We start from the raw sequence: 21,847 nt of genomic DNA, 5'->3' as shown, positions 1-21,847 counted from the left end.
AGACCTCTACGCTTCGAGCGAAAAATAGGATAAATCCTTTGCCTAACCAAACTTACTCAAATTGCTATACGATTACTCTAGCCATACTATGTGCTCTTTTAAATATTTTAAAATATATATTTAATAAGCTTTGTTCGTTTGCTGGATTACTACCGCGGTGATATTAAGTTGGAAATGTGACGTAGATTGTGTTTATTTATGTAGTAATATGGTAGTATTAGTTGATTGAGATTTTTTTTTTTTTTTTTTAGGGAGGTAGTTGATTGAGATTAAATATATGAAATTAGGTAAAAATTTTCATTATATAAAAGATGACTTTGTTATTTTTGTACAACGAGGACAAAACAATCATTTCACCTCTCTTGAATACCACCTCCCTTATGAGATTGTTTGTACCCTCACTAGAGGGTATTTCTAATCCCCAATCCCATACCTATTTTTTTCAAACAAACATGATTTTTGTGAGACCCACAAAATTGATAACCCAATTTCATAAGCTATGGACAAAAACAAGCAGGGACATAATTCTCATTTTATGATGTTGATTTGGGCCATGGCACTCATGTCATTGCCATGAACACTAGATTAAAAGTGTTTAATGTTTGGCACCCAAAATAACGCCCCAATTTAAATGGTCAGTTTCCTTTTAGGTGGCTTCAAACAAAGAGAGGTGGCATTCCATTTTCACTGGGGAGATCCAAGTCCCATGTAATTCAATCTCTACCAAAGAAATAATTTTAAGAAAAATACTTAACAAGGTATTATCTCAATTATTATATTTAAACCATGGATTAAAGTAGGGGTTTGGAATGAAAAAAGAGAAGGCAAAGAAAATTGAGCAAAAATTTTGCTTATATTTCATTCGCATCTCTCTCACCTTTCTTTTTTTCTTTTTAAATCTCTATCTAAATTTATAATCCAAATATTCAAATCCCTACCCAAATCTGGGGATAAATACCAACAGGTTTTATTTATCAGATTTATTCACTCATACGTCCTAAATGACTTTTTTTTATTATATATATATATACATATTTGCCTCCAGTTTTGATAATAAGAAAAATTTCAGATTTTTTGGATGTGTATTGTGTTGGAAAATTAGTGAAATTAATATCTCTCGCCAACTTTGGATAGTAGGAGAGATCCAATATATTTTTTTTATTAGCTAAGGTCACTCGATGAAATTTCTTTGTGATCATACCAGAAAAGCTTTAAAATTTCTCTGTGAAATCAGAGAAATTTTTTTGTGAAAATTAAAATTTCTCTGTGTCGAATTTTCTCTGTGAAAATGTTGAGTGACCCCAATTACTAAAAAAATATTGTATGTCTTTTATCTTATAAAATATTAATATCAAGGATTTAAAAAAAAAAAATTTGTTTTGTTAAGGAATTATCATTTGTTGCCGACAATAATAATGATAAATTTATCAAAGTGATAGAAAAAATTAAGACATTTTGACTTTTGTTTGTGAGTTTTAAATTTTTTGTCTTATAGTTTATTTAATTTGTATTGAAGTATCATATGAGAAGTGTAAGCAGTTAAATTATATAAATTTTCACAATGATAAATTTGTCATTAAGGGCTTGTTTGATTGTGCAAATTATAACATAGGATTGAAATAATTAATCCATGATGGGAGTCACATTCCATTATTTGATCGCTAATTTTGTTATTTAAATTTCAATGGTCATTCTATCCAACAAAATTGATGAATTTTTTAATTCTAAAACTAATGACACAAAACATACATATAATTAGGATTATATATTTCCATATCTATTGCAAAACAAACATGGATAAGAGAAAATTATGTATCTCATTATTTCAGTTGGATAATCAATTCTGCACTAATCTCATAAATTGTTAATCCATTCACTATTAATCCATTCAATCAAACAGACCATGATTGGTTGGAGTAATAATGATAAAATTAATAATTCATGGGATTAACCATTGCATTGCATTGACTGCCCAACTCAATTAGTAGGATAAATATGTGTGTGCTTGTAGCATCTATCTCCATATGGTATTGAATATTTCACAGAATTGTGGGATAAGAAGTCTTACGTATGAAATGTGCATATCACTGAATTAACAATTCAATATTAGACAAACATTAAAGGCCCATGCCCCAAGCCCAAGCCTCATTATACATATGTGTATTATCAATTCAATTTTAGATTGCAATATTTGTCAAGTAACATCTGTGATATCTTGGCTATCGATGGTGACGAGACATCGTTTAGTAGCATTGTTGTGATCATTATGCTTTAATTTGTGATAGTGCTTACTTCAAGGAATGAGGCATTTCATGTAAACTAGTGGGTATTGAGAACCTAGGTAGTGTTTGGTTAGAATGAACTGAACTGAACTTATAATAGTGAATGAAGATTAATTTTGCAATGCATTTTCCATTATTGTTTAGGGGAAAAAATCATTTTGTCCCCTCAAAACTATCATATTTGTGTCATTTTAGCTCCAAAACTATTAATTTGAACAATTATCTTCTTAAACCATCGACATTAGTTCATTTCATTCCCAAACCGTTAATGAGGTTAATATTTTTTATGGAATATAACACCGGGGTCAGCACACACATAGGGTATTTATTAGAGAAAATACAAGAAAACACAATCAATTGTTCTGAAATTTTCTAATAAAATATTTGACAACCAATTATAGCAAATTACTGCCTTAGATACAACCAAAAATTAAGCAAATCAGCACAAATATTTTTGTGTGCTGACAAGGGTGATATTTTACAAAAAATAATAACTCTATTGACAGTTTGAGATAAAGTGAACTAATGTCAATAGTTTAATGATGTAATTGTTCAAAATGATAATTCACGATAAACTCACTAGTGTGATATTTCGAGGGAGCAAAGTGAATTTTTTCCTTTCTTTAGTGCATCGAATGTAAGAATATACATTATGATATAATGATCATTACATTTCACTTTATTTTAGTGAACCAGACGCTATCCAGTGATTCGTTGTTTAATTTTACCCTAGTAATTCGTTGTTTAATTTTCTGTTTTAGTGTAATGTGTTAGCTCTAATTTTCTGTGTTAGTGTAATGTTTTAATGCAAATAGGTATACATGCTATCATGGGGAAGAATGGTTCTGGGAAGAGCACTGATTAGTAGCTGCTCACCCACTTTTGAAATGAGAAGGTAATGGCTTTTCTGATCAGTAGCTGTTCAAATTCAAAAGTGCCACAACACTTTAGACAATTATCCAAATACACCGATAGAATTCCTGAATATGGCTTACAATGCTTGAAGAGGAAAACTTGGTCTGCCAGAGCTTGGACCAATTGAGGTGTGTAGTAATTATCCACTACTTTAAAACTTCATGCTATTATTGGTTGGTCAGACCCTCCATTCTTTCTCTTTCGCATGCATCTCTTTTATCTTTTGACAAGAGACCATAAAATAATGCACTGACAAGTCTTTCGTACAATAAAATTACTAACTTCTTAGCTTGAATGTGAAAGCATATCTACTTTGGATACATGGACAAATATTCATTATGCCAGGGACAAATCTAGATGGTGTCCCAACCTAGAGCATCTCCAATGCACTAGGCATATAATACTTGTTAGTTAAAATGCCTAGTGTGATTCACTTTTTTCAATTTCAATGCACTAGGCATATGATTAGGCATTTTGGCTCAACTCATATTCACTAGCTACATGTAGCTATCCTTCAACGCTAGGCAAAATATATTCAATCATTAAGATCATTTCCCTCCATCTTTGTTATTGACGTGGCATTCTATAAAATTAATAGTATTTGGATAAATAGCTAAAATAAAGAGAATGGTTGGAGTAAAAACATAAAACAGTTGATAGGCAAAATAAAATATATACTTTATAGTAATATTTAGATAGGTAAAATGCCTACTACCGTTGGAGATGCTCTTAGTAGTTGAAATAATGAGTCTTACTACTTATTTGTCTTCTTTGGGGAGACAATTAAACACTTATCTAAACATGAATAGTATAGAGCAATACTCTAAAAAATGAATAATTTCTCCATATGATGATGTACAGTTTTTATGTTGCGGTCATATTTATTTATTTATTTATATTTTTTTATTTATTTATTTATTTTTTTTTTATGCTATGCTCTAGCATGTACTTTGATGGGAGTAGAGCATGATTGGATAGTTTTTTTTAGTCTTCCTTGTTTGTATCTATTATTTATTCTGAAGGGGAACCATGATAACTAGCTTATATTTGTGAATATTTGCTCATTTTCTCTCAATTATATGAATCAATCAATCTGAATTCCTAGATATAGTAGAGCACCTAGTATGTAATTTTTTTTTTTCTTTTTTTAATCACGTGATTTCTCTTGCTTATAGAAATTGGGTTAAAGCTTAGGGCTTCGTTTGTTTAATTAATTTACTAATTACATTTTGTCCTTGCTGTTGGGCTTCATTTAGTTTTTTTAATTGCTGATGAAGTTTTGTTCTTGCACTTCTATGGTTTTATCCCTCCCAAGCTTAATCTTGTAAATATGAAAGTAGATTTCTTAAATAGAAATGTTTACGAAGGATTTAGTACTGGTGAAAGGAAACACAACGAGATTTTATAACTCGCGGTACGAATTTATTTTACCAGTATTTGATTCCTTCTGTGTTACTGACCAAAAAAGTAGTGTTCTTTTTCTTTTTGATGGCTTTCCAGTAATTTATTGTCCTGTTGGAATGCCATAGTGGATATGTGAGGGCTGTAAATGGGTTCTCCTATCTCTGTGAATTGGACCGTCAATGTATAGCCAAAATTACTTTATGAGAGAATAAAAATAACCCAAGAATTATTGTGGGTCCAACTATCGTCACGTGGCATGATTATGGATTATCAAGTGTATGATAATTGTCAAATCATTATCAAACATTATATTATAATGTTTTATGTTATGTAAAACTCATTAGGAGATGAAATCTTACCGATATAAAAGTTTTAAACCACCAAAGATTGTTTGGAATAGGACTTCTTGAACATTCAAATTACTTGTTAGGCAAGTCACTGAACATTATAAATAAGTAACATCGTCATAGGTTGAGGTACGCAATTTCTCTCTATTAATTTGTCTATTAAATATTTTGATAATATTAAGGGACTAACTTAAGCGTCAGAGGGCCCCTAATTACAGTTGGGGGTGTTTTTGCAGTTTGGGGTGTTTTGTTTTGCAGATGGTGATCGCGTGGTGGTGCCGATTATCTTCTATATTTTTTACCATCAAATATGATATTTTTTTATATTCGGATAATTGGCGTCGTCTATAAAAAATGACTGAACCAACTACTAAAAGATCACACCACCCGTTACACCTAGGCCTTGTTTGATTCCACAAGACTAATAGTAAGGTATAAATAATCCTATCAAATTAGTGTGGTATTTACAATCCCACCCCTACCCCATTATTAATAATCCTACAAATTTGTTGGATTAATTATCCATTGGATTAATAATCCTCAAACAAATTGTCAAAACAAACATGGAATAATTGAGCCCACAGATTAATAATTTCAATCCCATACTCTAATCCTTCCAATCAAACATGCCCCTAGAGGATAAGAGTTTCAGCTCTCAAGCTCCTTATAAGCCATTAATTTGTCCTTGACAACTCTCTGAAAAGTTACCAGAACATGGCTTTTGTGCAATAACGGCTAGGTCATGCTTATGTCATATCTAAGCTTAGCATTATTTTTAAAGATTTGTCACGAAAACTACTACTCAGAAGACACCATGAACTTTTAGATTGGAATATTACTTTATCTTGGAAACTGCTTAAGGATAAACTATAAAGCTAAGAGCTCGCCCTGAAATTCTCTTGGTCTCGCTCTGTATTAGCTCGTTATTATTATTTGCGGAGCGTGAATTTTATAAATTATTATTCTAATCATGGAGATATTATTATCAGTTATTATGTTAGATTTTTATTGTCTGTGGAGGACAGAGTTTATGCACTATTATTCCGACCACGAAGATTTAGAATATCAGTTATTATATCAGATTTTTATTATTTGAAGAACCTAAATTTTTATACCGAACGTAGATGGAGACTGTTATTTTGGTCAAATATACTACCGAACATGGATGGAGACCATTATTTTGGTCACATATGCTGAGATGGAGTCTGCGTTTATGGATCATGGGGCAAGGTGAATTATGCTACCCCTTGGTTAAAATTTTTATCTCCTTGCCGAGTTGATTTGGGGCAAGAAGTAAGTTGAAGGGTTTGTCTAACTTTGAAAATCTTTGTCGAGCAACATTTTGCTCGACGAAGTAGGTTGGAGGTTTGTCCAACTTTGAAAATCTTTGTCGAGCGGTATTTTGCTCAGTGAAGTAGGTTGAGAGGTTTATCCAACTTTGAGGTTTGTCCAACTTTAAAAATCTTTGCAGACCGACATTTTGCTCGGTGAAGTAGGTTGGAGGGATTTTCCAACTATAGGATTCCTTACCGAGTGAATTTTACTAGCTAAAAAAGAAGTTAGTGGTTTGTCCAACTCTAAGATTCCTTACCGAACGAATTTTACTCACTAAGAAGCAAGTTGGTATTTTGATAAGTCCTAACGAGGCTAGGCATTTTCGGAATAAGTCCTGACAAGGCTAGGCATTTTCGAAATAAGTCCTAACGGGATTAGGCATTTTCAAGATAAGTCCTAACAAGATTAGGCATTTTTCGAATAAGTCCTAACAAAGTTAGGCATTCTTGGAATAAGTCCTAGCAAGGAATAAGTCTTAGTAAAGTTAGGCATTTTCGGAATAAGTCCTAACAAGGTTAGGCATTTTTGAAATAAGTCCTAGCAAGGCTAGGCATTTTCGAAATAAGTCCTAGCAAGTCTAGCCATATAACGATTCTGGTTTAGACTCGTCCCGTTTATTGTTTTGGATCTAGATTCCCTGCTTTACCTGGTTGTTTATATCCTTGCTCATCTTATTCCTTGTTGAATTGGGTTATTCGAATATTATGGCTGCATTTGAAACAGGTTATAGGTTAGTTTTTCAAAGAAGTCTTTGCCCAAGTTTTGGTCAGTTCGCTCGAGCGGTGCTTCTTGCACTCGAGCGATATTACGAACTCTCAGTACTTTTGCAGGCCTACAAAAGTACTAGGAGTGTGTTTTTCTCGCTCAAGCAGTGTTTCTTGCACTCGAGCGGTCTTTGGGAACTCCCAGTACTTTTGCAAGCCTGCAAAAGTACTGGGAGGTTATTTTTCTCGCTCGAGCAATCCTTCTTGCACTTGAACGGTTAACCTTTGTCGACAAAACTTCCAAGAGTATGTCATTGTGCGCTCGAGCGGTACTTTGTTCGCTCGAGCAGTCTCACTTATTGTGTTTGGTCACTTGAACGGTGTTTTGGTCGCTCGAATGATTTGCGCATATATTAGTTTGTAACAGCCACATTTTAGTCACTTTTTCATACCTCTCTCTCTCTCTAAACTTTTTCAAAACCCTAAATCTAGACCCTCTCTCTCTCTAAAACTCATTTTCAACCTCCAAATACTCTCAATATAGTGATCAATAAACCCTAGTCCTTTTATTAAAAAGGTACAGCTCACCTAGAGCTTCCATTTGATCGGAGCTGAAAAATCTAGAAATCCCCTAGATATTGATTTGTGATTATGTATCAATTTTAAGTAATAAACAACAATCCCAATCAAACAATCAAGACAAATTGACACAACGATTTTACGTAGAAAAACCACAATTGGACACCTCCAATTGTGATAAAAAAAAACCATGGGCAACAGCCACAAAACAATCCACTAAGAAGATATAAAGGAATTACACAGGTATACTCTCAATTACCTAGCGAATCCACGCCCGAATTAAACCAACCTCTATGTGTCTCTTCCAACCCCGTCTTCACCTCAGAATTATCTTGACAATGAGCCACTCCGGAATCCACCAAAGCTTCAAGCTCGAATTCTTCAGAATCCACCGAAGAACAACTCTCTCTTTTGTGTAGAACAAACAAATAATCCTTTGATGTATACTCTTTAAACTATGAGTTGAATACTCAATCAAAATATCAAAGAAAACTAGCAAAATATCCCCAGATATAAACCCTAGAACCCAAGAAGAAGATTTGGAGAAATAATCATAGATTTGGAGCAACTTGCGAATTTATAGAATCTGAAATCGCGAGGTCTGCTAGAGCGTGGGAATTGACGCTCGAACGGGGACACTATATGAAATGTTCCAAACAGGATGTACGCTCGAGCAGGGATTTCGACGCTCGAGCGTGAAAACACGGATCACAGTACTTTTGCAGACTCACCCAACTTCTGGAACTCAGCATTCTTCACTCGAGCGGGGGAATGGACGCTCGAGCGGGAAGGCAACTTTGAATGCATTTTTGCATTTTGCTTCAGAGGCGCTACCCCTCAACCCTGCCAAGGGGCGCTGCCCCCTTGACCCCCACGAGTTGACCAGGCAGCTCGATCCCCGTCATAATCAGCGAAGTGGCAATCTTGAAAGTATTAACATCACAAACTTCTCTGCAAGGCACAATTCGAGTGGATTCGCATCTAACAACTCATATCATCACTGAAATAAAAAAGTGAATAAAATTATAACACAAAGGAGTTTTGTCAAACGGGATTGCCAAAAATAAAACCTAACAATCTCCCCCTTTGGCAATGTCGTGACAAAACACACCTAACAAATAAAATCCTAATCACCCCAACCCATTACAGCCAACAAAAGCCAACTTCCTTCTCAAGGTCATGATTCGCAAAACAGTTATTAGTGCCACACTCTCCAAAACAACTATTAGTTCCACAAGAGTATAGGAAAAAAACAATAAACATATGGCTAGACATGAATACATGAAATCCTAAGACACATGCACCGGACAACCTCACTCCCCCTTTTTGTCATGAATTGACAAAGGAAGCTTGAAGCTCAATCAACTAAACAAAGATCAGAAACCACACAAGCAATGTCATGATGATCAGAGTGTTCATGCTAACAAACTCTTGCAATGATAAACCAAACTCCCCCTCACTAAAAGCAACCACAAACACTGAAAACAGTGAACAAAAAGCAAACGACAAAAATAATATGGTGGAGCAAGGAAGGAATTTCAGATTAGTACCTTAAAACACACAAGACTATCCAAGAAGCACAATTACTTGAAAACACAATGTGTACGGTCTGTAGAAGATTCCTCATGAAAGAAAGTGATGTATTATGTGAAAAGCATAGATCTCATGATAAAAGTGTGTGTGTGACTCTTGGAGTTCGACAAACACTAGATTTGTAATGACCCCGACCTCCGATTAATGCTAACTCATGATTAATTATGCTTACTAGTAATTTAGGAAGGATTTGGGATTTATTTGCATGTGTATTGCATTATTTATGTGTTTCTATCTGTTTGCGATAAAATGATCTGTTCATGTCTTTGACTTTAAATTGCGAATTGAAAGCCTTATCGGCGTCCGAGTCAGAAATCGACTTGATTTATGTGCTAGTTAGGATTTATAAAATTTTATGGTAGGTTTAATTAAAATTCGGTTCAGAGCGATTAAATTAGATTAAATAACGTTACATTAGTTCAATTATTTACGACATTGCCATTAGTGGGCCACTTAGGTATCATTGCTTGGAACTCAATTGCATGCACTTCACAACATTTCCTCAACCATTTTTTTTGTGACAAAAAATGTAGGAAAGAGTGAGAGAAGAGAAAACTTACCTTCCATTGAGATTTGGCTTAGAGACTTGAGGAATTGGTAGAAGACTTGCAAAATTGAGCTTCCTCACCTATAATTCGAGACTTAAGGTAGGAGACTCATCCTCTCACTTATGTATTTGAGTTGTTCTAGCATGGTCCATGGTGATATTAGTGATAGAAGTCTAGTTGTGGCTTAAAATGTTGAATTTAGAGCTAAATCATGCATGCATGTGCATATCTTGAAGTTTAAAGTTGTTTTCATGGAAATTCTTGCATGCATGTTTACATTTTGGTTAAAGTCAATGATTTCATCTTGTTTTGAAAGAACTGGCTCTTAGGAGCATGAATTCGAAGCCTTGAGGTTGATTAAATTCATGCATGTTACATATCCATTATGTTCTAGAAGTTTCTTTGAAAATTGTGTTTAATTGAACTACCTTTAGGCTTTGATTTCTCAAATTGATCTTTGAAACATGTCATATTATGAGTTTACAAGTGTTTTTCAGAAAATTAGTCCAAAAGGATCAAATTTGATGCATTGAGTTTTAAGCTTGAGGTTCAAATCTAGAAATTCCAGATTTTAGACTCACGCTCAACCGGAAAACTCCACGCTCGAGCGTAAATCCTAAGTTCATGCAGTACGCTCGAGCGGGAATTTCGTGTATCCAGTACTTTGCCTGTGTTTACAGTCCGCTCGAGCGGGGTAATGAACGCTCGAGCGAGGACTTGTGTCTCACGCTCGAGCGGGTATCGAGCGTCCGTCGAGCGTGAATTTCATGCATCCAGTACTTTTACTGTAGCTTGCAGTCCGCTCGAGCGAAGTAATCCACGCTCGAGCGTATGCCTTTTATCTGCATGTCCACTCGAGCGTATAAGGCCACGCTCGAGCGGGACCCCTGTTTCAACAAAATTTTGAAAAGTGTTTTAAAGCGCATCTTTGCATCCTCATTCCATCCTAGGCATTCCTAGGCCATGTTTTAGACTCTATAGTGAGGGTAAGAAATTAGAAACACACTAAGAGCCAATGAAATAAGTTTTGTACAATTAGAACGTGTGTTTCAAGTGTGTATCTGTTATGTGTCGTGTAGGTCACGTGCCACGTCCTGTCTGATCGATCTACTCTGTCTGTCTGTCTCCAAGCCCACTGTGAGTAATAACTCTGTAAACTTATGTTCAACCTAAGTATTTTCTGACTGGTACTGATTTTATGATCTGTTTTCTGAAATGCTATATTACGAATTATGAATGAATGTCCAATTTTCTGAAAAGTAATTGTGGCACCCTTAGTTCACGTAGCCCTCGCCTGGGGGTAACAATACTGCGGCCAATTTGCATATGGCCCTCGCCGGGGGTAACAATACCACGGCCAATCTGCACGTGGCCCTTGCCTGGGGGTAACAATACCATGGCTACTTGCGCGCGAGTTATGGACCTTTGTGGTCGTTGGCACCAACTATGTATGTGGGTCTCTGGACCAATCTGTTCTGATAGCTAATGGGTGTACCACGTATGATTTTATGCAAAATCTGAATATGAAAGTGTATATGAATCTGTTTCTGTTTTGAAGTCTAATTATGCTCTGATTTAAATGCTGGGTTCTAACTTGTACTGGACATCATTCATATAACCCCTTTACTCTGTTATTATTCACTGGGCTTTCGCTCACAATTTATATTATGTATGTAGATGAGCCGGCATATGACCAGGGCCAGAGTTGACGGCCCTCTGTACCGTTTTGTCATCCAACCCTTGTGCCTCCCGAGGAGGTTCCGATCGAAGTTTAATGCCAAAGATGTTTTTCTTTTCATGCTAGTCTCTGTAACTGTTTGTAAAGTCAGATCTTGGGAAGGTCATTTCTGTAAATATTGTGTATCTGGACTGGCATGTTTATATATCTATAAATAAGTTTTAAAATGTTCCGTCCCATGTACGTTATCACAGCTCATTGGACCTTGTCTATTTTGTATTATTGCTTTCACAGCCCCTTATTATTTGTTAATCTGTTCAGAGGTCTTTGGTAATCCATGGATTACTAGCCGGTTACGGTGTTAAACCTACAGGGGCGGGTTTGGGTCCTGACAAGATTCAATCCTAGTAGTGATCTGAAAGTGGACCTCTGACAAGAGAATCTAAGCACAACAAAGGAAAGTCAAACCACTAGGAATCATGGGGTATTTGGTGAGTAAAAGCGGAGGCTCCCCCTCAATCAATGAATCCCTTTTTTTTTTCTTTTGCACATTTTTTTTTCCTTTCTTTTGTATATTTCCTTTTTCTTTTTCTTTTTCTTTTTCTTTTTCTTTTGCATATTCATTGGCGGCTGACACGCTCAAGAGTATGGAAACCGAACCAGAGAAGCATGGATATAATAAGGATAGCCTGGTTGGTGACTCTGAGGTAGCCTTTTCCTCATGGCTGGACTACAAAGAATAGAGGGGAAAGTCGTGGAGATGCAAAAAGATGGAAGATGGTTAAGAGACCCAACATCACCCATGATATGCTAGTATAGGTCAATTCCTCTAGAAATGCAAAAGATCGATGACAGAAGTCCATAGAGAAAAAATAATCACTAAGGGGGAAGACTCCAAATTTTGCTAATCCAAGAGTGTGTACAGAATGAGACATACTAATCAAAGAACACACACTCCAAAATGAGTAATTACCACAAAAAGCACACACATATTAACATATAATGGATATTCTCATCAATTCTAATATGCACTAAGAACCACTCAAAAATTTCAAGCTTGCAAAACCATACTAAAAAAATCTTTTTGGGATTTTTTTTTTTTCAAAAATAAAGCAGGACAAAAAAAAAAAACAAGCACACATGTAATAACAAAAAAAAACACACAAAAACCCAAAAACTAAAACGACAAAACAAATTAACACAAGTCAAGTTTTCTCACCCAAACTGCTTTAGTACGAACAAAATTGTGAGAATTGCGGTTCTTAGGTAGTGTCTTGACATTGTGGTTCCCTTCCCTTTCAATGGGAACCTGTCTCGACATGGTTTCCAACTTCCTATTTCTAGGTCTAGGTAAACGCAAACTCGCTCCATGTTTGGTCTCAAGCACATCAAAATAACAAGGTCTTATATGACCCTTAACCTCATTACCACCAATGAAGTGTCTCTTACCCCAAAAGATGTTGGAATTTCTTCCAACTCTATGAGACACTCTGCCATGCAACTCATAACAATAGGGGCGAATATGACCATGCATACCACAATGATGATAAATAAACACAGGGTGTACAGGGTGTACATTCTTTTCTTTTACCTTACCAACTTTAGGAAGTTTGAGAAGTCCATCCTTATGTTGAATTTTTTGTTCTCCCTTTCCTTGAGTTCTTGTATCATGAGATGTAGATTTACTCTGTTTTTGCTCTCTGTTATCACCAAAGCCAATGCCACTCTTGTCAGAACAAATTTGTTGAGACCCAATGATATTGTCCAAAGTCTTTGATCCTCTGTTCCAAAGACCAATGGTAGCCATAGCACACTTGAGTTCTTCCTCTTTCTTGATCATTAGTTCTTCTAAAGCAACTTGAGACATCTCGAGAGTTTCAATCTTTTCTTCATATGTTGCATAGATTTGTTGTAGCTCGTTCCTCTCTGTCTCACAAGTCAAAAGTTTTGCACAAAGAGCTTATCGATCATTAGAAATCTTAAGGGCATCATTCCTAGCCTCGAAAATTTCTTTATTTAGTTTGACATTCTCACTTTCACATGCTTTGAGTTTCATAGTGAGTTTGTCATTCAATTTGGATAACTTAAGAGATTCCTTATACAACTTTTCATAAGCTTGCTCAAGCTCTTCATCATCACTTCCCGAGAATTCATCATCAGTGCCATTCTTAACCGGGCTCTTCAGATACTCTATTCGTTCTTCAGTTTCGAAAGCCACCATGAAAGCAAGGAATTGTTTATGTCCCTCTTCGCCTTGATCTTCGTTGTCACTTTCATCTTCATCAGATTCTGATTTATCATCCCATGGCGAGGGTTTTCTTCTTCTTCAAAAGAGTGGGGCATTCTCAAGCAAAATGGCCATATCCTTGGCATTCATAGCATTGGACTCTTTCAGAGTTCCCTTGTATCTTTTCTTTCTCCTTCTTGGCTATAGAATTAATTTTGAGTTTATCTTTGCCTTTAGATTTATGAGTATGAGTAGATTCCAACAGATTAGGATTCCTTTTCAAAAAAGATTTTTTAAATTGTTTAACAAAAGCAGCCGTAATCTTGGAATCTATCTCACAATCCTCATCAGAATCCTCTCCAACTCTATGAGCACTACTAAAAGCAATATCTTTTTGTTTCTTTTTGAAATTCCTATGTGCTTCATAAGTTTGGAGATTTCCAACCAAGTGATCCAGCTTGAGGTTGTCAACATCTTGAACCTCCTCAATAGTCGTAACTTTTGGTTTGAACCGATCGGGTAAGGATCTCAAAATTTTTCCCACAACTTTGGATTCTGGTATTTTTTTACCTAAATTGAAGCTGGAATTTATAATGTCACTCAACTTCACATAAAATTCATCAAAGATCTCACTATCTTTCATTGAAAGGTTTTCGAAACTAGATGTGAGCCTTTGAAGTTTTGAGCGTTTCACAGAAGGAGTGCCCTCATGAATAGTTTGTAAGATATCCCAAGCCTCTTTTGCGACTTCACAATTGCAAATACGACTAAACTCTTTAGGTGTGACAGCGCAAAAGAGAGAATTGATAGCTTTACTATTCCAGCTACTATTTTGGTAATCAATTGTGTCCCACTTTTCAATTGGTTTAGGGAAAGCTACTCCATCAATGGTAATTGTTGGTTGGGTCCACCCATTCATGACAGATTGCCAAACTTTTTCATCTATAGATTTCAAAAACGATCTCATCCGAGCTTTCCAAAACGAATAATTGGATCCGTCAAGTAGGGGTGGTCGAACCATAGAATTTCTCTCACGTATTGAATCCATTATCACAAATCAAACAAGATCTCGCTCAAAAGTTTTAAAAAAACAAACGAGCAACCCGCTCTGATATCAATTGAAAAATCTAGAAATCCCCTAGATGTTGATTTGTGATTATGTATCAATTTTAAGCAACAAACAACAATCTCAATCAAACAATCAAGACAAATCGACACAACGATTTTACGTGAAAAAATCACAATTGGACACCTCCAATTGTGATAAAAAAACCACGGGCAACAGCCACAAAACAATCCATTAAGAAGATATAAAGGAATTACATAGGTATACTATTAATTACCTAGCGAATCCACGCCCGAATTGAACCAACCTCTATGTGTCTCTTCCAACCCCGTCTTCACCTCGGAATTGTCTTGATGATGAGCCACTCCGGAATCCACCAAAGCTTCAGGCTCGAATTCTTCAAAATCCACCAAAGAACAACTCTCTCTTTTGTGTAGAACAAACAAATAGTCCTTTGATGTATACTCTTTAAACCATGAGTTGAATACTCAATCAAAACATCAAAGAAAACTAGCAAAATATCCCCAGATATAAACCCTAGAACCCAAGAAGAAGATCTGGAGAAATAATCCTAGATTTGGAGCAACTTGTGAATTTATAGAATATGAAATCGCGAGGTCCGCTCGAGCGTGGGAATTAACGCTCGAGCGGGGACACTATATGAAATGCTCCAAACAGGATGTACGCTCGAGCAGGGATTTCGACGCTCGAGTGTGAAAACACGGATCACAGTACTTTTGCAGACTCACCCAACTTCTGGAACTCAGCATTCTCCGCTCGAGCGGGGAGGCAACTTTGAATGTATTTTTGCATTTTGCTTCAGGGGCGCTACCCGTCGACCCCGCCGTGGCGCTGTCCCGGACCCGCTAAAGACGCTACCCCCTCGACCCCCGTGAGCTGACCGAGCAGGTCGATCCCCGTCATAATCAGCGAAGTGGCAATCTTGAAAGTATTAACATCACAAACTTTTCTGCAAGGCACAATTCGGGTTGGAATCGCATCTAACAACTCATATCCTCATTGACATAAAAAAGCGAATAAAATTACAACACAAAGGAGTTTTGTCAAACGGGATTGCCAAGAATAAAGCCTAACAGGAGCAAAGTCCATTTTCGACTCCATTGAAGTTTCAACCTTGCTCTTGCGTGTCTTCTAACTTGAGGTAGGGATTTCTCCACACTTTTTATAGTTTTTAAATTGGTTATTTGTCTTTCTAAACAAATCATGGAATTTGGGGATTTTTGAACAAATCTAGAGTTTTGGTTTAAAAATTAAAGGAGGGGTTTTCAAATGGTTTTTTTGGTAAATGATTGTGAGGGTGTATTTGTGGTTGAGTTCTGATAAAATAGTGGATTTCATCATTGGATTTGATTTTTAAAGGAAATGGGATTTTTGCCCTAAATTATGAATATTTGATTTGGTAAAAGGGGGAAATGGAAATGATATGAGATTATGAAATTGGAATAATGAGGATGATGATGGTGAAGTTAGATATGTATTATCGCTTCCATCTTGAAATTTTAGAAAGCTTATCTTTATTGAAAATTATCTATCTGTTTAGAGATATCTGTTTTGGGCTATCGGTGGAGGATAGCGATGATTGTTGTAGAAATTGCATGAGAATTAGGGGAATTGAAACTAATTTCTCTTCCATTTGCATTGAGCAATGCTACATATTTAACGCATTGAAAATGTATATTGTTTTGAGAAAAATGGGTGAATATATTGGTGAATCTGGGTAGGGGGTGTGGTTGTAGTATTATTGTTGGTTTGTGTGTCCTTGGTAAAAGTCTCGAAACTCGTGCGGTTAGGTGCTGAGCCTTTCGGTTAGTACCAGTAAAAATGACAATTTATAGTGCTTGTATAGCCTACTTGTAGACACGTACCTAGAGATTCCTAGTGTTGTATTCATTGCCCTGTTTTCTATTGTAAAGGAAATGTTTTATGAATTTTGATATAATCTGGGATTGCATTGTTTTGGAAAGAGATATAAAACATTTTGACATGAGCATTGCATATGCATTTACCTTATAATTTTTGTTAAGATTCATACACTATGTTAGAGTATCTCTACTGGGTTTTGGCTTACCCTATATGGAAAACCATTTTCAGATGCTGATGATATGCCTCTGCCAAGGCCGTAGCTTAGGAGGACTTTGAGCCAAGAACTTCTTTTTGTTATTTTGTAATTATTTTGTACAAGCCTAGGACTTTATTTGTATTGAGTTTTAAACTCACTTTTGTTGTAACCAAGTATCGTCTTGGAAAGTTGTAGCCAATAGGGCATTATTTTATTTGTTTAACTCTTATTTCGTATTGCTCACTTGTGGCACATGCTATAGATTAAGGGTTGGAACTTATGAATGTATAACTGCATGTGTTACCCTTTTGTAAAATGAAATCATATGAATAAAAGAATTTTATGTTCGGAAATGTATTCTTATTTAATAATTGTCATGCGATGAATAATGGTTATTATCTCGGGGTGTTACAAGGCATTCTTAGAATAAATTTTAATAGAGCTAGGCATATTTGGAATAAGTCCTAGCAAAATTAGCCATTACTGGAATAAGCCCTAGCACTTGTATATCGTTCTACCTAAACAATATTACAAAGTTATTTTTATCGGATTAATAACATAAAACTTTCACTCTTTCACTGGGCTCAAAGAGAACGAAAGCTTGGGGCAAATTGAGAGGGAATAAAAATAACCACAAGATTTATGTGGGTCTAGGGACAGCCATGTGGCATGATTATGGATTATCACGTGTATGACAATTGTCAAATCCTTATCAAACACTGCATTAGTGTTTTATGTTATGAAACACTCATTAGGAGATGAAATTTTACCAGTATATAAGTCTTAAATAACCAGAGATTGTTTGGGATAAGACTTCTGAAACATTCAAACTATTTGCTAGGCAAGTCACTGGATATTATAAATAGGTTACATCGCCATAGATTAAGGTACGCGATTTCTCTCTAGCAATTTGTCCATTAAATATTTTGATAATATTAGAGGACTGACTTGAGCGTCGGAGGACCCCCAGCTACAGTTAGGGGTGTTTTGTCTTGCGGATGGCAATCGCGTGGTGGTGCTGATCATCTTCTTCGTTAGATTTTTTTTATTATCAAAGATGGTATTTTTTTTATATCTATACACCTTAGACTTTTATTTCTATTTTATAACTTGTAATGTGGCACAAGTTCATCTTGATTAGATGGTGGTAAAATAATGTTAAATTCATGCTCTACTTCAAAATTTATGGACTGGCTAAAATGGCTCAAGTGGAATTTCTTTTGCTGATGTAAACTAGTTAGGATTAGGTAGTATCTAGTGTCTAATTGATACATTAAAGCTGCAGATTTTGAATTCAAATTGACGAAAGGGAATTCAAAGAGAGCCTTTTTTTCTTATTATTTTTTAACGATCTATATGGGAAAATGCATACTTGCTCAATTTTACTTATATTTTTTTTTCAAACAATTTATTTTGTTCTAATAGCATAATTCTTCTAAGTTCTACTCAACACCATTTAAGGAGAGCCGGATCAAGTACACATAACTATAATGTTTCCATAGCATAATTAGGGTTTGTTTGGGAAGTGGATTGACTTTTTAAGTTTTTTAGTTATTTTAACCTGGAGTTAAAAAGCCTGATTTAGGATAGATTTTTTTGGCTTTTTGACTTTTTGGTGAGGTATCCACATGTTAATTTACCCAACTACCGTTGGGGTCAATGTTGAGCACTGTGGGCGGCTGAGCGGTACACATTAGTCTTCCTTCTTTTTTTTTTCTTTTTTGTTGGATAAGCTTTTTTATGGTTTTTTTCAATGATGTGGAAAAGTAACATTTAGGTGTTATTTATTTGTCATTTATTTGTGTATTTTTTTATATTAATTTATTTATTTGTTTTCCAAAAGGTTGATTCATGTGTTTTTTTAAAAAAAAAAAATTTACGTGGAAAATGCTATTTTTGATTTTATTGGCTTTTTTTATGTTATTTTTTTTAAATGACGTGGAACAAATGATAATTTCAGTTTTTTTTGTTTTTTGTTTTTTTTTTTGGTATTTGGAAAGGCTTTTTTATGTTATTTTTTTTTACATGACTTGGCAAATGATAATTTCAGTTTTTTTTTGTTTTTGTTGCTTTTTTATTTGGCAAAAAACTTTTTATGTTACTTTTTTTTTAAATGACGTGGCAATTGATAATTTCGGTTTTTTTTGTTTTCTTTTTATTTTTATTTTTATTTTTATTTGGAAAGGCTTTTTCTATGTTATTTTTCTTTTAAATGACGTGGCAAATGATAATTTCGGTTTTTTTTGTTTTGTTGTATTTTTTTTATATTTGGAAAAGGCTTTTTTTTTTTAAATGACATGGAATCCATGGTAATTTCGGTTTAATTTTTATGTCTTTTTGTTAAATGACGTGGAAAATTTTATGACTCGGTTTTATTTGTTTTTTTTAAGAAAAAGCCAAACATCTGAAATCATTACTTGCCATCGATTGTAACCGTTTCTTTTCAATTTTTTTCAATTTTTTATCCTACAAATTTTCGTACACAATAATTTGGAAGGGATTATTTCCCGTGTAAACACATACATATTGTACATGATAATATACTTACATACAACCTCTTCCGCGTGGGTTTCCAATGCTACCAGCCTACAAATATTAGGTGGACTATTATATATTTCCTAACATTCCGTTATTACGCAAGTACACTAACTTGTCTCGTATGCGAAGTCGCACCAATGCCATATACGGGTCCTCATCCCCAACCATTAAACCATCATCGTCATGTTAAACCTCTAGTATGGCATTTACTATTGCCATAGCCTCTTCCTCGTTCACGATGGGGTTCACAATTGTTGGATTGCTTGTATTTCGACATATATAATTATATAATGCCATTGACGCACCTACTAACTGAACTTGCACATTTGCAAAATCATACCGAGGCATGTCTCTAATAAACCTCCATCGATTTTTCCAGATGCCGAAAGTGCGTTCCACCATACTACGTAACGACGAGTGAACTTTGTTAAATAATTCCCTGGGGTTGTTTGCTGTCCTATGCTCGACAGTAGCATGAAATTGTTGTTAGTGGTAACGGCTGCCTTTGAAAGGTGCTAGGTAACCTGCTCGATTTGGATAGCCAGCATCGACAAGATAATATTTGCCTGCAAACAGTACCAGAATGTGAAACAAACCACCCAATTATGTTTATTTTTTAAGTAACGATGTTTTCCCAAATATTTTCAATGCACTGTGTTACCTTCTTCAGGATGTGGAAATGGGACATTGTCATTTGTTAGTATCTCATTGAAGATGTGACTATCGTGCATACTTCATTTCCATCCAAGCGAAACGAAGATAAAACACATGTCAAAATCGCACGCGACCATGATATTTTGCGTATGACAGTATTTCTTACTGAAATATGTTGCGGCATCTGGCCCCATAACCCGTGTACTAACATGTGTTCCGTCTATGGCTCCGATACAGTCCTACCAACAACCCAATTGTATTGTTACTGCTACGAGTACATGTAATGGTTATTTTTATTACATCATGTCCAATAAAATGTAATAAAAATAAGGCAAACAAACATAATTGAAGCGAGGTTTTAAAATAATACCTTAAACGATAGGTATTTCCGTTTAGACCGCACGTATGGATGTATATGATGCTGACTATATGTGGGCCTGCAATGTACAACAGTTCTCAGGACCCAAACCCGCCTCTGTAGGTTTAGCACCGTAACCGGCTAGTAATCCATGGATTACCAAAGGCCTCTGAACAGATTAACAAATAATAAGGGGCTGTGAAAGCAATAATACAAAATAGACAAGGTCCAATGAGCTGTGATAACGTACATGGGATGGAACATTTTAAAACTTATTTATAGATATATAAACATGCCAGTCTAGATACACAATATTTACAGAAGTGAACTTCCCAAGATCTGACTTTACAAACAGTTACAGAGACTAGCATGAAAAGAAAAACAGCCTTGGCATTAAACTTCGATCGAAACCTCCTCGGGAGGCACAAGGGTTGGCTGACAAAACGGTACAGAGGGCCGTCAACTCTGGCCCTGGTCATGTGCCGGCTCACCTACATACATAATATAAACTATGAGCGAAAGCCCAATGAATAATAACAGAGTAAATGGGTTATATGAATGATGTCCAGTACAAGTTAGAATCCAGCATTTAAATCAGAGCATAATCAAACTTCAAAACAGAAACAGATTCATATACACTTTCATATTCAGATTTTGCATAAGATCATATGTGGTACACCCATTAGCTATCAGAACAGATTGGTCCAGAGACCCACATACATAGTTGGTGCCAACGACCACAAAGGTCCATAACTCGTGCGCAAGTAGCCATGGTATTGTTACCCCCAGGCAAGGGCCACGTGCAGATTGGCCGAGGGCCACGTGCAGATTGGCCGAGGGCCACATGCAGATTGGCCGAGGGCCACATGCAGATTGGCCGCGGTATTGTTACCCCCGGGCAAGGGCCACGTGAACTAAGGGTGTCACAATTACTTTTCAGAAAATTGGACATTCATTCATAATTCGTAAGATAGCATTTCAGAAAACAGATCATAAAATCAATACCAGTCAGAAAATACTTAGGTTGAACATAACTTTACAGAGTTATTACTCACAGTGGGCTTGGAGACAGACAGACAAAGCAGATCGATCAGACAGGACGTGGCGCGTGACCTACACGACACATAACAGATACACACTTGAAACACACGTTCTAATTGTACAAAACTTATTTCATTGGCTCTTAGTGTGTTTCTAATTTCTTACCCTCACTATAGAGTCTAAAACATGGCCTAGGATGGAATAAGGATGCAAAGATGCGCTTTAAAACACTTTTCAAAATTTTGCTAAAACAGGTGTCCCGCTCGAGCGTGGCCTTATACGCTCGAGCGGACATGCAGATAAAAGGCATACGCTCGAGCGTGGATTACTCCGCTTGAGCAGACTACAAGCTACAGTAAAAGTACTGGATGCATGAAATTCACGCTCGACGGGAGCTTGATACTCGCTTGAGCGTGAGACACAAGTCCTCGCTCGAGCGTTCATTACCCCGCTCGAGCAGACTGTAAATACAGGCAAAGTACTGGATACACGAAATTC

The sequence above is a fragment of the Camellia sinensis genome, chromosome 8, assembly GCF_055761805.1.
Source record: "Camellia sinensis isolate YWXY chromosome 8, ASM5576180v1, whole genome shotgun sequence".
Taxonomy (NCBI): Eukaryota; Viridiplantae; Streptophyta; class Magnoliopsida; order Ericales; family Theaceae; genus Camellia; species Camellia sinensis.
Note: the sequence above shows the minus strand (reverse complement) of the source record.